This window comes from Ictidomys tridecemlineatus, chromosome 13 (genome assembly GCF_052094955.1).
Source record: "Ictidomys tridecemlineatus isolate mIctTri1 chromosome 13, mIctTri1.hap1, whole genome shotgun sequence".
In the NCBI taxonomy this organism is placed as follows: Eukaryota; Metazoa; Chordata; class Mammalia; order Rodentia; family Sciuridae; genus Ictidomys; species Ictidomys tridecemlineatus.
In genome coordinates, this window is record NC_135489.1 from 78,578,866 (window position 1) to 78,593,937 (window position 15,072).

A 15,072-nucleotide genomic window follows, 5' to 3' on the forward strand; every position below is an offset into this window, starting at 1 on the left:
AGTGCAGAAACAGCAGCTGCATGACCTGAGGCACGTCTTGAGCTTTGGCTGCATCAGTGAGAATAAGGCGACAAAGGGAACATCAGGAGGCCTGTATTTGCAAGGAGACTTTATTCTGGAGACAAATAAGTTATCTTAGCTTAAAGAAATAATGATGAGTGATGATTTTTTTTTGAGCTTGCAGATGGTGATAGGTACCTAAGAATGCAAAAGCAACACAGCACCCTTCACACATGATTATGACTGATTTGGCAGGACAACACCCCCAAACCCTCTCCCAGACATTTTGTTATTGATGATACAACATGGTCCTGTGGAATAGAAGCTAATATCTGGTGGCTGTATATTCCTATTATGAGACAGTGTCACAAGTTACAGACACCAGGAAACTCAAATCTGCTTATGTTATAAATTTTGCTCTAAAACTTTAAAACACCCAAGATTACCACCACCTTTAAGACAGCTGTGTGAGCAGAGTAAAGCAAAACCAAAAAAGTGTCATATTTAAGTAACATCATTTTCCTTACTTCTCACTATTTTCCTGAATAAAACTAGCTGAAATGATTCTATATAGGATGAGGACTATTTGGGAGAACCAATTCCTGGAATACACTGAAAAAATTTAATAATCTATGCCCTTCCCATGATTCCCAATTGCTTCTAAAAATTTCATGTCTTCTTCAATAGAGGTATTTAGAGGTTTAAGCACTTACTGTTTTCTAGTAGTATTTATTTGGCAAATATTTTAGAGATGTGTGAATTTTGTATGTTTAATATAACATGTATTAATAAGGATTCTGGGCTATTGAGTAGTGTAGGGAATCATTATTGAATTGAGTTATGTTCAAGCACAATAATTGACTGGACTTGTTTGATATACTTTCCAATTATACAATGAAATAACAGCCAATAGCAAGTCATAATAAATTTGTAGTTTTAATAACAATCCATGAGTCTTCAATAAGTATTATATTTTGTCAAGAACAGTGGTGAAAGATGCAACTATTGAATGACCCCTTAAAATTTACTTTCCACATTTTCTTTTGTGGAAGAAAACTTTTACAAAATATGACTTCAGAGCTAATAAAGAATGACCAGAAATTATTCTGGATTTTTAAAATCTTAATTAATACTATTATTTTCAAGAAGAATTTCTATAAATTTATTTTCAAATAAGATATTGAATTTTTTCAGTTTATACTTATATACCCCTAAAACTATGAGATTCAATTGTCTTGCCCTTATTTATCTGAGTCCTACAGTGTGCAAAGCTTTGGGCTGCCATTGATAATGACTGAGAAAGCCCTTCTTGGCATTTGAATCAAATTCTGACTTTGATCATTCCTAGGTTGATAGGTGAGAGTCCTGTTTACTTTCATTTAATCTGTTACCCTAAATTGTCCTTTCGATCACATCACTAAAGCTCATACTTCCATTTTTCTGATCGAACTTAATTCTCCTTTACTTTATAAGTTTATAATAGTGTGAAATTTAAAGTCACAAAATTGTAAGTGCAATAACTGAGTTTTAAAGCTAAAAAACCTAAGTTTGAACCTCATATTGTGGCATACAAAGTAATTGAGGTGAATTCTGTTGTGTTCCAGGTGATATTTTGGTTAACCGGTCATTTGGAATTATTAGTTCATTATTAAACAAGTTCAAGTTCAAATTCCTGGCTCAAAAGACTTTTTTTTTAATTTAGTTGCCTCAAACATTTGAAGCAGCTGCCCCTGGGTTTGGGGAATTGTGGAGTTGTTATCCAAACTCTTTATCTGGATAAATCTGATAAAAGCAGACTTCATTTATATGCTGTTTTTAGTATAGCCACTACCCTCTCTGGCATTTTCCAATTCTCAGAATTAGTAGTGACCTGCTGGCTTTCCCCACCTGCCCTCAGCAGTGGACAGTGTCCACATTTCCTAGCATCCATTTCCTTTTCAAATAGGAACTTTGGTATTGCACATCAGTTTTCTTACCCCACCTGAACTAACCTTCCATTCCTCACTCACAGTCAGAGTGCAGTTTCCTCTGAGTCCCAGGATCCATGAACCCCTACTAGGTTCACTCCTGCCCAAGTAACCTCTCTAACCTCAATAATGCCCTCTTGGTAGTAAACACTCTTAGTGTTTGTGACTCTAGAATTATATTCATTTTGTGTTTTTGCTTCAAAGATGACTTCACTTTATATTCAATACCAGACTGTCATTCTTTTGAAATGGCACATTCAATATTCTTCCAATCCTTTTTCTAGCTTTCATTGTTCCTGTGGAAAAGTCTATCTTTAGTGTACATATAGTAATCCCTCCTCAGTCCCCGGCTGTCTTTCATCTCTTCTCTTTGTGCTCTGTACTCTTCAATGGCATCCTGTTCTTTGTATGTTGCATTCCTTTAACCTGCCAAGCTGGTTTTTTGTGGAGTTGTGTTCATATGAGTACCAATGTCCTTAAAGTAAATTAAAGAAGACACCTCACCTGAATAATACACACAGCCAAGTAGGCCTCATATCTCACCTTTGTCTTGCATGATTCACAAGCATAAGTGAAAGTCAGAGCTCAAATCAGTTAGAAACAGTCAGCAAAATATGATTCTAAAAGGGGGGACTTTACAGTGGAGTAGATCAACTAAGATAACTCCATCACCTTAACCAATAATCAATCACATATTTCTTTGCTTTGCTTTGCTTCTGATTCTGTCCTAGACAAGGCTCCCCACCCCTTTCATTTCCTTGTTGGGTCTCTCAAACGGTGCCTTGTAAAATTTCATTTGTTATCCCTTAAAATATTGCCTCTTCTGTTTGCTCTGATCCCATGTTCAGGTTTTAATATGATACATGAAATATTATTGCTCTAACTTTTATTTTTTTAATTCTCATTTGTATCTTTCCTGTCTTTTTTTTTGTCTGCCTTGAGAAAAATTTAGACTTTTGCTCAATTTACTAATTCTTTGTTCATTTGTGATTATTTTGTTACATAAATAATCTTGTAAATTTTACTTTTGACAGTAGTGTACTTATTTCTAGAAAGTTACCTTGGCTGCGTTTCAAAGGATGTAAGCTGACAAGACTTAGCAGACAAGACTTCTACTTTTCCTTTGTTCTGATTTCTGAGCATTCCTTTCATCAGTTAAAAATTGACTAAAACATTAAAAATATTTTACCAGGTATTTTTCATTAATTATAAGCAATGAGCATCATGCACCAACAGACTATTGCTTAGAAACAAATGCATAGAGAAAGACCCATTTTGAGGTATAGACACACAGATATTGTGTAGCATAGGGAAGGGTGAATAAGAGAAATTCTTCTTCAAATCTGCCACCACCCTTGGAAAAATTAACAGTGGGGATGACTTGTTCTGGCAGTGCCCTCAAACAACTACAAAATACATACTCAGCTGAACTCCTGAGCAAAGTAGCTCAACTCCATGCCCAAACATTCTAGCTCAATATACATGCAAAATTCTAGTTATAACTATAAAGTAAAAATTCCACACTTAGAAATGATCTAGGTGGTGAAACAGTCAGGCACAGTATTTAAAATTATTGTGATTAATGTTTTAAGGATTCAGGGGGAAAAACATGCACAAAATTTAAAAACAGTAGGGGAATTTTAGCAAAGAAATAGGAAGTACAAGAAGGAGTCAAGCAGGTCAAGTGCAGTGGCAAATGCGTGTAATCCCAGTGACTTGAGAGGCTGAGACACAAGGATCACAAGTTGGAGACCAGCCTTTGCAATTTAGCCAGGACTTAAGCATCTTAGTGAGACCTGTCTCAAAAAACCAAACCAAACCAAACAAACAAACAAACAAACAAAAAAAGAGTTAAATTGTAATGTTAGAAGAATAGTAACGGCTGACAAGTACCTTTATGGAAGAAGTTGATGAGTAGACATCACACAGCTAAAGAACAAATTAGTTCAGATGCATGAACAGAAATAACCCAACCCCAACACAGAGAGGAACAAAAGATGCAAACAAACATGAACAACAACAAACACTGGCACACCAACTAGCAAAATGAGATTCATTAAGAACTGTCAGAAAGAGTCAAGCAACACATTCATAAGTGGAACACTAGATAAAGGAAGAATGAGATAGAAAAGAAATTAAACACCTAGGATTAAGACATTTATGAAAAAAAATTAAATCCAACTATGGATCCAGGAATGTAGAGTATAGATATCAATATACATATGTGTGAGTACACAAATGACATTATTTTCATCCTGCTGCGAACTAGTACAATGTCATACAATGAAAATTAAAAAAAAATCACAAAACTCAACTTGAGAATAAAATGCATGTTAGATAAAAATAATAATTAAGTGATACAATTGTGAATATCTCAAAAATGTGAAAGTCTCTGCCAACCCAGAATTCCGTGTATAGTGAAAATATTTTTCACAAAAATATGGACTTCTTTAGAGTAAAAAACAGAGAAAATTCACTTCCAAGACCATCTACACTATGAATTGCAAAGTGTTCCCTGAAGGGCATTAGGAGGAAGGAATAAAATAACAGAAATGAGACTCTGTAGAAAAAATTGAAAATCAACAGATGTGTTTAAAATGAGGGGACTATAAAATGGTTTTTCTCATTTTAATCTCTCCTAATGATAACTGAATATAAAAGTAAACATAGTATCCATGTCTTCTGTAGAAATGTATGCAAAGTAAAACAGTAACACCAAAAAATAAAAAGGAACACCAAGTGTATAAAGAGTGAGAAGAAAATATGGGAATACATTGTTGTAGACTTAATATATCACATAAGAAGAAATAAAATCTTCTTTCCTATCTTAACTTTGATTGATTACAAAAATATACTGTAGATCTTAAATAAAAGGACCATAAGAATGATTGAGAAAAATCTAAAAAAAGGAAAAAAAAAGATGAATACAATAAATGTTAGAAAACTATGTACTGTATATCTTATTATACAGCATATTTTAATCCAATCACATAAAAATTGCATTGATTCCAAGGACAAAAACAATTCATTCCAGATTGCATGAGAAAATAGATCTTGACTGTTTTCTGTTTACAAGAAAACACATTGTTTGAAAATAAATTTATGAAAAATACATATTACACAATCTTAATAAAAAGAAGGCTGCCTTGGTTATATGAAATCAGAAAAGTAGATTTCTAAACAGGAATATTACCAGGGTAAAAAGTTTATATGCCTACAAAAAAAAATCCAGATCAAGCAAGATTTTCTGCCTAATATCCCTAAATATGTAATCATAAAATAATTCTTGTTTTTCACATTTTTCCAAAAATGAAAAAAAAATTTCCTAAGGCCATTTTCTGAGGCCAGAATATTACATGCATCAGACACAAATATATGTCATTTCTTAAATTTCTTATAGCAATATAGGAAAATCATCATTGTCACCCTGGATTAAGCAAAAGTATTTGTCAAATATTTGAAAGTTATGAAAATTGAAAAGGATAAAAATAAAGTTACCTCTATTTATAGAACATGATTATCTAAATAGAAAATTTCAAATAATCTATTAAAACAATAATGAATGGAATATATAAGCTTTATATTGTAGTGGAATACAAGCCTATGGAAAATGTGTACAATCCATGGAGTTTCTATAAACTAGCAATGGACAATTATGAATTCTAAGGGAAAGAAAATGACCATTTACAATAGTATCAAAAATCACATACTTATGCACAATTCTAAACCAAAAAATGGAGGATCTGTAAGGTAAAATTACAAAGGAAACTTTAAAAAAATAAAAGAAAATCTATTTCAGATCCATGGGCATCATCATTTAAAAAAAATAACCAAAGACAAATAAAGAAAACAAAAAAAAACTGTTACATTTACCTCACACTATGCAGTAAACATTGACTTGAATTTCACTGGGAAATGCTAATAGGTATGAAATGATTCCTAGTTTAAGGTCATCTAGACAGCGCCATCCCCAGGAACACTGGAGTCCATCCCCATGAGTCCTATGTCACTTTCCTTCTTTCCGACATAGCCTGATGTTGGAAAGCTCCAGACTCCATGTCTATCAGTGCAATCTCCTCATTCAAAGAAAACTGGCATTTGTTGGAAAGATGCATAATGACCCCTAAAATAAAGAAGGATTTTGCCTCTCTTGTCAGATAAATTTATTTTTGAAAAAAAGTATAAATCAAGCTGAGCCTTGCATATTTTTTTCCAAAACTTACTTCCAGAACAGAATCAGAATATGCATGCCCTATGCAGACTGCCATTGGAATTCCACTTTCAGTTCTCTCAAAAAGTTTCTATGAGGAATAAAGTGTTTGATTTATATTTAGATGCCTATTAATTACTCAAAAGGCAAAAAAGCCCACTTCCTATAGTGCTTTCCTTTTTTTTCAATTTTATAAGTTTTATGAAAGATCTGTTCCCTGGAAAAGATTCTTCTTTTAATTCATACACTCTCAGAATATTAATTTAAATATTTAACCTGTTTATATTTAACTCCTATAATGTTGACATTTAAAAATTTTTTCCACACTTTCAAAATTGTGTCTAGTAATTTCTACTTTATATTTCTTTGGCCAAATTTTAGACCTACTTACTGATTCTCATATGCATTGTTTGCACATGTTGGCTATTGAGTTTTTAATCAATCTGTATTTCCATATAGTGCATTTCTACTTAGCTTTTCTGTAACACATAGATTATCTGATCACACTGAGAATATTTACATATTCAATTTAACAGACCTAATCTGTTACTGGTGGTAAAATTTCACTGGGATATAATGTTGTTCAATTTAACTTATGTCAACTTTTAGTAGTCATAGTCTTTATTCTCCTAGTTGCTTTCCTAGTTGGTTCATTCCCCCAACTGAGTGCTCATCACTATTGTTCTGAAGTGTGTAAATAATAAGGGGGTTATTAAAACTATACCCTGGTGTGGCAGGGGGTGGTGCTGAAGGTTCTAGGCAGGAATAGTGCTGTTTTCATAGGCTCCTCCTCCCACATATCAGAAAATTTTGTCTCAAAGAAGCTTCTTTGATTTGTTACAGGGCATGTCTCCAAGACAGTACAAATACTTAATAATCTTTCAAATATTTAGCAAGCCACTGGTTTGTTTGCTTCCAATGAGGTCCATATGGGATATCTTGTTTCCTGCCATTTCCAGTGTTCAATACTGTCCAGAGTAATAATATACATTCAGTAATGTTTGATAAGCAAATAAAGTAATAAGCATATGAATGTGTTAAATGAAAGAATCACTTATTCTTGATGAATACTTTTGAAACAAATGTTGACTCAGAGTTCACAGGTGCCCAATAGATTTTAGTTTTGGTGAATCTTCCTACAATAAGACCTTTTAATTAGCTTTCTTTTGTCATTGTTTTGTAAAATACACATCACACAATGTTGGTGTTGGTCTACTAAGAAATGTATGGGAATGAGAATAGAAGTAATATCATTTCACCATTATCGAAGGAATGAAGTTCGTTAATTGAGTTAGCTGGCATAGAAGTGCTACTTTATTCCTGAAAATATTTAGCTGGCAATAGAAAATGATTATGATGTTAACTTGATATTAATATACAAATAGCCATACTGCAATGTGACAAATATTAAATAAATCCACCAAATAACATAAAAGGAAGGTGGGAAAAGATGATAGTTCAGAATAAATGTTTATAACATACTGTGCAACTCAGGGAAAAAGTCCCTTTTAAAGAACACATTTATTCTGTCAGGTAGACATGCCCAGCATTATATGCACATTTAGTTTCTGACCTTGGGCCTCTCTGTAGGAGCTGAGGTTTGATCTAAACTGATCTAAATTAAACTAATTTAACATCAAAAGTCTGAACAAACATTGTTTTCTTTAAATCTATGTGCTAGTATTGGTTTCCAAACTTAAAATAAGTACCCTATGTTCCTTTTGTAAATAAATGTAATTAGGTTTATTTTAATTCTTTACTTATATAATGGATATTTGAGCCACAATTCTTTATTTCTTAAGGAACTGAGAATTTTGTTAGCAGATGTGGATAAATGTACCTAAACCAAAATATGCACATCAAAGCCATCTTATTTAAAAAGAAAAATACATTAGTTTTAAAATAATTTCTCATGTAATGCCAATCAGTAAAGGCTTTTATAAGAAATGTTGCATTATAAACAATAAGGATTTATTAGAAGATGTCACTGTAGTCTCATAAAATTCTGGTGTTGACAGATTCAAGAAAATAATTATTTCAGGGCCCAGCAGAGGTTGACAAGCAGTTGCAGGGGCAATGTGAGACAATGCTTCCCTGGAAAGAAAGAGACTGATCATGACTGTTTAGTATTTCACAAGTTTTGGGAAAATGCATCTAGTGAATTTGACTAGATTGTGCCTTGTCTACTGTTCAGAATATAATGCGAATTGGGAATTATGCTTGGGAATAAGCTCTTAAGCACATGCTGTAGTGTGGGATAAAGTTCTTACTTGGATGAGTGATGTTCATTCAGCTAGAGCTGATTTTATAGGGATGGAATATAGGCCAGAGGATTTCTGTGACACACATATAACCTTTCTGTAAATGTGCTGCCTTTATTTTTTCTATCAAATGAATGCTGGCATAGGGGTTTAAAAGGTATTATTAATAAATAGGATATAGTTACTCAAAGGGGGAAAAAACTAGCACATAACATACTGACCCCTGGGAAATAAAGGACCAAATCATTTCTCCTTTAACTCCAAAGGAAGCCTATATTTTTTATCAGTCACTTTTTCAGAGGAAGAAATCAGTAGCATTTTGCCATCTATCTCTATTTCTATGAGCTTGTCAATTTGATCTGAGTTTTCATCAGAGTGGGATTAGCAGCTGGAAGGAAGAGTTGTTTCATCTAAACATGCACCAAGGGGCAAAGAGGAAAATCTGTTAAAGTTGACATAGGAAAATGTAGTTATTCAAAGAGATGCTTTGAACATTTTTACTGGAAAGACATCTTTTATAAAAATTGTTCTAATGGATGCAGGATTTAAGATTTTATTTCATTAAAAAAATCTCACACAATAAAAGAATAAAAAGCTTTCTGTGTGTGTTGTTAATTGAAGAAGAACTATTAATTAAGGATTTAATATTGGGTTCCAAAGAAAAATGCAATGAGATTTCAAATCTGTCCATGTCAGAATTTAATGTAAAGGAGTAATTATGCATATCAAAGATATATATAATTTGCGAGATAATCAGTGACAATGAAAGAAAATATGTTTGATGATTCCTATGTCTGACCCACAAATAAAAATTATTTTAAAGAAATAGCTGACAAAAATATAACAGTAATAGTTACTGAGTTAGCTAATGATAGTACATACATATTTATTTCATATTCATTTCTGGATTCTCCTATATATTTAAAATATTTTATCATTTTCTTTTAACACAAAAAAAGATATTTGATTTAAAACAGTAAAGAACATTTGGTGCACTAAAATGTGTTGGATACATGCAGATCAATTCTTAGGAAGTTTACAACTTTCAAATCAGATGTGTTGCAAATTTAGGAGGCACCAGAGTGACAAATACATACAATAGACAATTAAAAATTTTAAAAGGAAAATATAGGGAGCAAAATCAGTCATATATAATAGAAAATATAAACTAACTCAACCCAATGATAAGGTGCTTTCTTGTCAAAATTATAACTCACAAATCTTATATTTTCACAAATGGATGGATGCAATCCATTCAATTCCCTAAAGGGTTATATAACATAGAGAACTTCTGCGTACACAGAACAGAAGAGCACCAGAAGATATTGGTAATTTTCTAAGGCAAATGGCAAAGCTGCTAATTCAACCGTCTGCTTGACAATATTAGGGAAAATGTCAGCTATAATAAGTGAATGATGTAATTTCGCAGAGGAACCCACTATAGTTCTCTTGCTAAATTCCAAAATATAAGCACAGGAAATATTTACAGAACAAATGAGAAAACTCATATTTCTTTATGCTACCAAGATTCAGCATTTTGCTTTTTTTTTAATTTAAGCATTTTATTCTATGCTTCTAAGCACAAGTTTCAAAAGAAAATTCCAATCTACTTCAACTGGGTTCAGAGAGAGATTGGGGAATTACTTTCTAAGACCACTTATTGAGGAATGTTGCCCTGATTAAAGTCCAAGTGGAAACTACCTTGGGGCTCTTGTGGCTGCCCTCACTGTAAAGACCACCAAGTTAATTGCTTTCTTTATATTATTAGCCCACTTACACATTGACTGAAAAAAATTTGTCTGTGTCTGGGAGGATACTGGTATTTCTGAAGGTTTTTATTCTCTTAGTCATTCTATGGACAGTAGGATTTATTGTCACATCCTGAGCAACAGTTTATTCAGGGCTACACAATCCAGTCAAGAAAGGGACCAGGAAAAAGACAAATAGACACAAAAGTGGGAAAATGCTAGGTCTCCGTGGTTGACTACAACCCTGGTAGGGAGGTAGTAGCACACAACAAGCTCAGCATATTTATTATATATTTATAAACATCAAAAGAAATTATTGTGAGAAAATTCCTTCAAAGTAAGCAAAACCAAGGTCATGAGTGTAAGCAGCCCAATTATACCCATAACTTTCTACCCTCCAGCAGCTGGTGTCTAAGGTCAAGAACTGAATAGCTCTGTGGTTGCACATACCCTTCTATTGAACAGGTTGTCACTATAGCCATTGGGCACTCTCAAATCCATGCCTTCACACCAAGAGTTCCCAAGTAGCGGTTCCTGACAGAATTTTCCATCTGTATATTTTAGAGGCAATTTCCAACTGACCCAATTAATTTGACAGGTCTGACACAAGTACTGAAAAGATTTTCCTGAGAGTATTTCTGAGCAGTTCAAACTAAAGAGACATGGTTCATGTTACTGAAAAAAGATCCTTTAAATACAAGGCTTTTGTGAGTGCATTCTGGTGGAATATGACTGGTCCTTATAAACATGGGAAATGAGGAAATCCTTGCCTGTTGATCTCTGACTTAGGTACACAAAATTGGGTAGAGTTATCATGCCAAATTTCTTAAGATCTTCACTTACTCATCCCTTCAATCAAAAAGGACTAAAGAACTCAGAACTAAGTAGGAAAATTTAAATAAGTTAGTGTTTGTTGCATCTCTCTCTCTCTCTCTCTCTCTCTCTCTCTCTCTCTCTCTCTCATTTATTGCCTATTTGGGGCAATTTTCTGAGTTTGGCTTGGTGTTTCATTTTGTTGGTATATTTCATATATTATAAAGTCTATAAGATTTATTAAATCTGATGAATCATTAGATGACATGATACATATAAATTAAATCTTCACTTGATGAACACCATATGTAAGAGTAGGTTCCATAGGCTCATTTTTTCAATTATTTCAATAAATATATCTTTTTTCTAAACATTCTGATTGCAACTGGTTACTAAATCTGCTTAAAATATGCTAAATTATCATTCTTTCACTGTTGGACAAGGTAAAATTTACTACTAGTAATGTCTCTAAATATATGCAATTATAAATTTTGTAAATAGTGCATCTTTCAATATGTAAAAGAATATTAATGATGATGTAGCAAAGAATTCTTAAGTATCTACTCAATTTTCCAAGTATAAATGTTTTCAGAGAAATACATTGTACATTTCAGCTGGGGTTATTTTCCTCTTTTGAGACAAGCTAGAGAAAAATTTTTGATCTTTTCAAAAAATCTTCAGTTGTCACAAAATAAGACAAAATGAGTAGTGAAGGCAATAACTTAGATTCTCCTAGCAAAAAACTTAATGATTATCCCCACATTAAAGGAGATGGAAGATTTCTATAAAAGCTCTTCCTTTTTGGCAAACAAATCATAAATTAAAACTATTAAATCAACAAATTTTTTGTTTCAGATAATGCATACTTTGGGGATTCCTCCGAGGGTTCTGTGAGAACTTCACATCATATCTTTGCAAAGAGTCTGCTATCTGCTCAGCATCATCCTTTGTTCCACCAAGGGCCTTGATATAATTTCTGAAATGTTCTTATTGGAGTTTTTAAACCTTACTTTTAGAATATCTGACATTCATAATAGCAAAGCTTGTTGTCGTGTTTAATTCTGAATCCCTGGACCCAGAAGCTCTGTAATCAGGAAATATGTATTGCTCACAATGAAAGTCTTCCTTAAACTTAACTTTAAAATGCATTACTAGAACATGAATGTGATTTGTTCTTTATGCATATCATATTTTAATCTAAATTTCCCTTCTTTATTTGGCACCCATAACATATTTGTGCTAAAACTCTTGTTTTGTAATCACATAACATTATCTCTCATAACTTTTTTCACAAAGATTAAGCTTATTTATTTACCTGTTATTTTATCCAGCTGGTCAGGGACTTTGAATGAATTAGTATTTCTTTCTCTTCAAAATCTAATGGTATGTACTTTTTAAAAAAAGATGATTAATAATCATTTTAAAATAAATAAATTATGAATTACAGCATGAACTATTTGGCAAGATGTATTTTCTTATATTTTAAACCCCAAACAGCTCTTGATTATATTTTTAAACCATAATTATGTAAAAACACCTTTAAGCGCTTGATCTTAATTTACAAAAAACAAATTTAATAAAAAATAATTTGGGAGTCATCACTATAGATACACAGTCAACCCAGCTGCTATATTTATGTATACACACACACACAACATATGTATGTATATATACAAATATACCTCCATATACACACATCTCAAGTGCTATCTAAAATGCATAAAATAGACATTATATACATAAATATATATATAAATATATGTATACATATATGTATATAAATATATATCTGTCTTAACAAATATAGGTATATGGATGAACAAGTAGATCTTCATTAGTGTTTGCCTAACATTTTTTCCCATGCCCAATTTTAGCCAATACAAAAATGTCAAGGTGTCATGTTGTGGCTTAGTAGTAAAGCACTTCCCTAGCACCCTAGCATATGTGAAGCATTGGGTTCAATTCTCAGCACTGCATATAAATAAATAAAATAAAGGTCTATTGGAAACTAATAAATATTAAAAGAGAAAATATTTTTCAAAATAATGTCAAGCTCAACAAAAATATTCAGGTATGTCCACTATACAAAATGAACATAAGGATGATTCTCTAGGTGAAGAATTATTATTTTTTTTTTATGCTAGAGATCAAACCCAGGGCCTTGTGCATGTGAGGCAAGCACTCAACCAACTGAGCTATAACCCTATAGCCCCTAGATGGAGAATTCTTAATCTATTATGATTATCACTAAACAAAGGGGAAACTATTCACTTGTGATTCTATTTTTATTTTATGGTAACCAAAAAAAGTGAGTTTTTAAAAAATATTTTTAGTTGTCAATGGACCTTTATTTTACTTATCTATAGAGCTGAGAATTGAACCCAGTGCCTCATACATACTAGGCAAGCACTCAACTACTGAGCCACAACCCTAGCCCAAGGAGTGAGATTTTTTAAAATTAAAATTTTAGTGGACTATTAATTCAAAGAACATACACACTTTTATTTAATTAAATAATCACCTTCACTTTCTACCACTAGTAGAAAGAAGAATCACTATTTTTATAGAAAGCAATGGTCTCTGAGATAAGCTTCAACCCCAAATCAATATGGTAATGGAGTTAAACTATATACGATCTTGCTTTTGCTGCAGTTATTAAGACAATCATTTATTTTTATCTTTTGTTCTGTTAATGGGATATGTTACATTGTTTGATTTTCATATATTGAAAATGTAGTTAAATATAGCAATAGCTAGCACAACCTTGGACAGGCTTTAATCTCACTTATAAGTTACCATGAGATCCAACTATGGAACTTCTTTCTATTTAAGAAAACAAGATTCCTCAATATTTTTAATGAATATTGCTTAATTGTTTGATGAATATTGTTTAATATTGTTTAACTTGTTTGATTCTTATTAGCATCTCAGATAAATTCCAAGATGCTGTGGATTTTTACATAGCTGTATGAGAATGCTCTTGGCTCATCATTCTTCTAGCATATGTATCTAATATCTTTGATGCTAAAGAAAACAGTGACTCTATCTCTACCTGCACAGACTGTCACAGAAATTTAAACAGCCCCCTAGGCAGCCCTCCTTTTCTTCTTTAATAATGACTTCACAGGTGTATGTTTACATCTAGGTCTCCATCCCACAAGTCAGTTTGATCTCCAGGTTTCCACTCCAGTTGTAAATTACTCTTTCTGCCAACTGCTGTTAGCATCAGATGGTGACTAGAAATTGTCCTCACTCTCTCATCCACTAAGCATTAGGTGCAGAAATCATACATTTTCCTGGCCTTATTGTAACAGGATGAACTGCATGCCTTGCTAGGGATGTTTCAATTACATTTCCTTTGTGACTTATCAGAAAAATGAAATTCACTTATCTTTCATGATGCATCTATAGAGATTTGAAACCTGTTCATGAAATATTCTGAACAGTTACAAATAATAAACTATCAGAATGCTATAATGTGTCTGCTCACAGACCTTCCTCTCAGGAATATTTCATTTATAAAAGCAAAGTCTTATTCTTCTGCAAGGTATAAAAATGTCCCTGTACATACTTCTTCTGGATTTTTGATGGGCTCCCTTCATGCCGGCGAAAAAACTAAAGATGTTATAGCTCATTGCTTACAAAATTTTGCCACTGTGGGCATTCCAAAACAGTTAAAAACAGATAATGCCCCTGGTTATACGTCTACTTCTTTTAAACAATTTTGCTCATCATTTGGCATTACTCATATAACAGGAATCCCATACAATCCACAGGGTCAAGGCATAGTTGAAAGAGCTCATCAAACTATTAAAATGTACTTATTAAAGCAAAAAGATGGAATTGGGAAGGGGTATATATTCCCCAAAGATAAACTTAAAATAACGCTTTTTACTCTAAACTTTTTAAATTTGGATTCATCAGGACTTAGTGCTGCAGAAAGGCATATGTGTCCAAAAAATGTACATAAGCCCAAGGTACTTTGGAAAGATATTCTAACAGGACAATGGAAAGGTCCTGACCCAGTAATTGTCTGGAATCGGGGGTCTGTTTGTGTGTTTCCACAGGAAGAA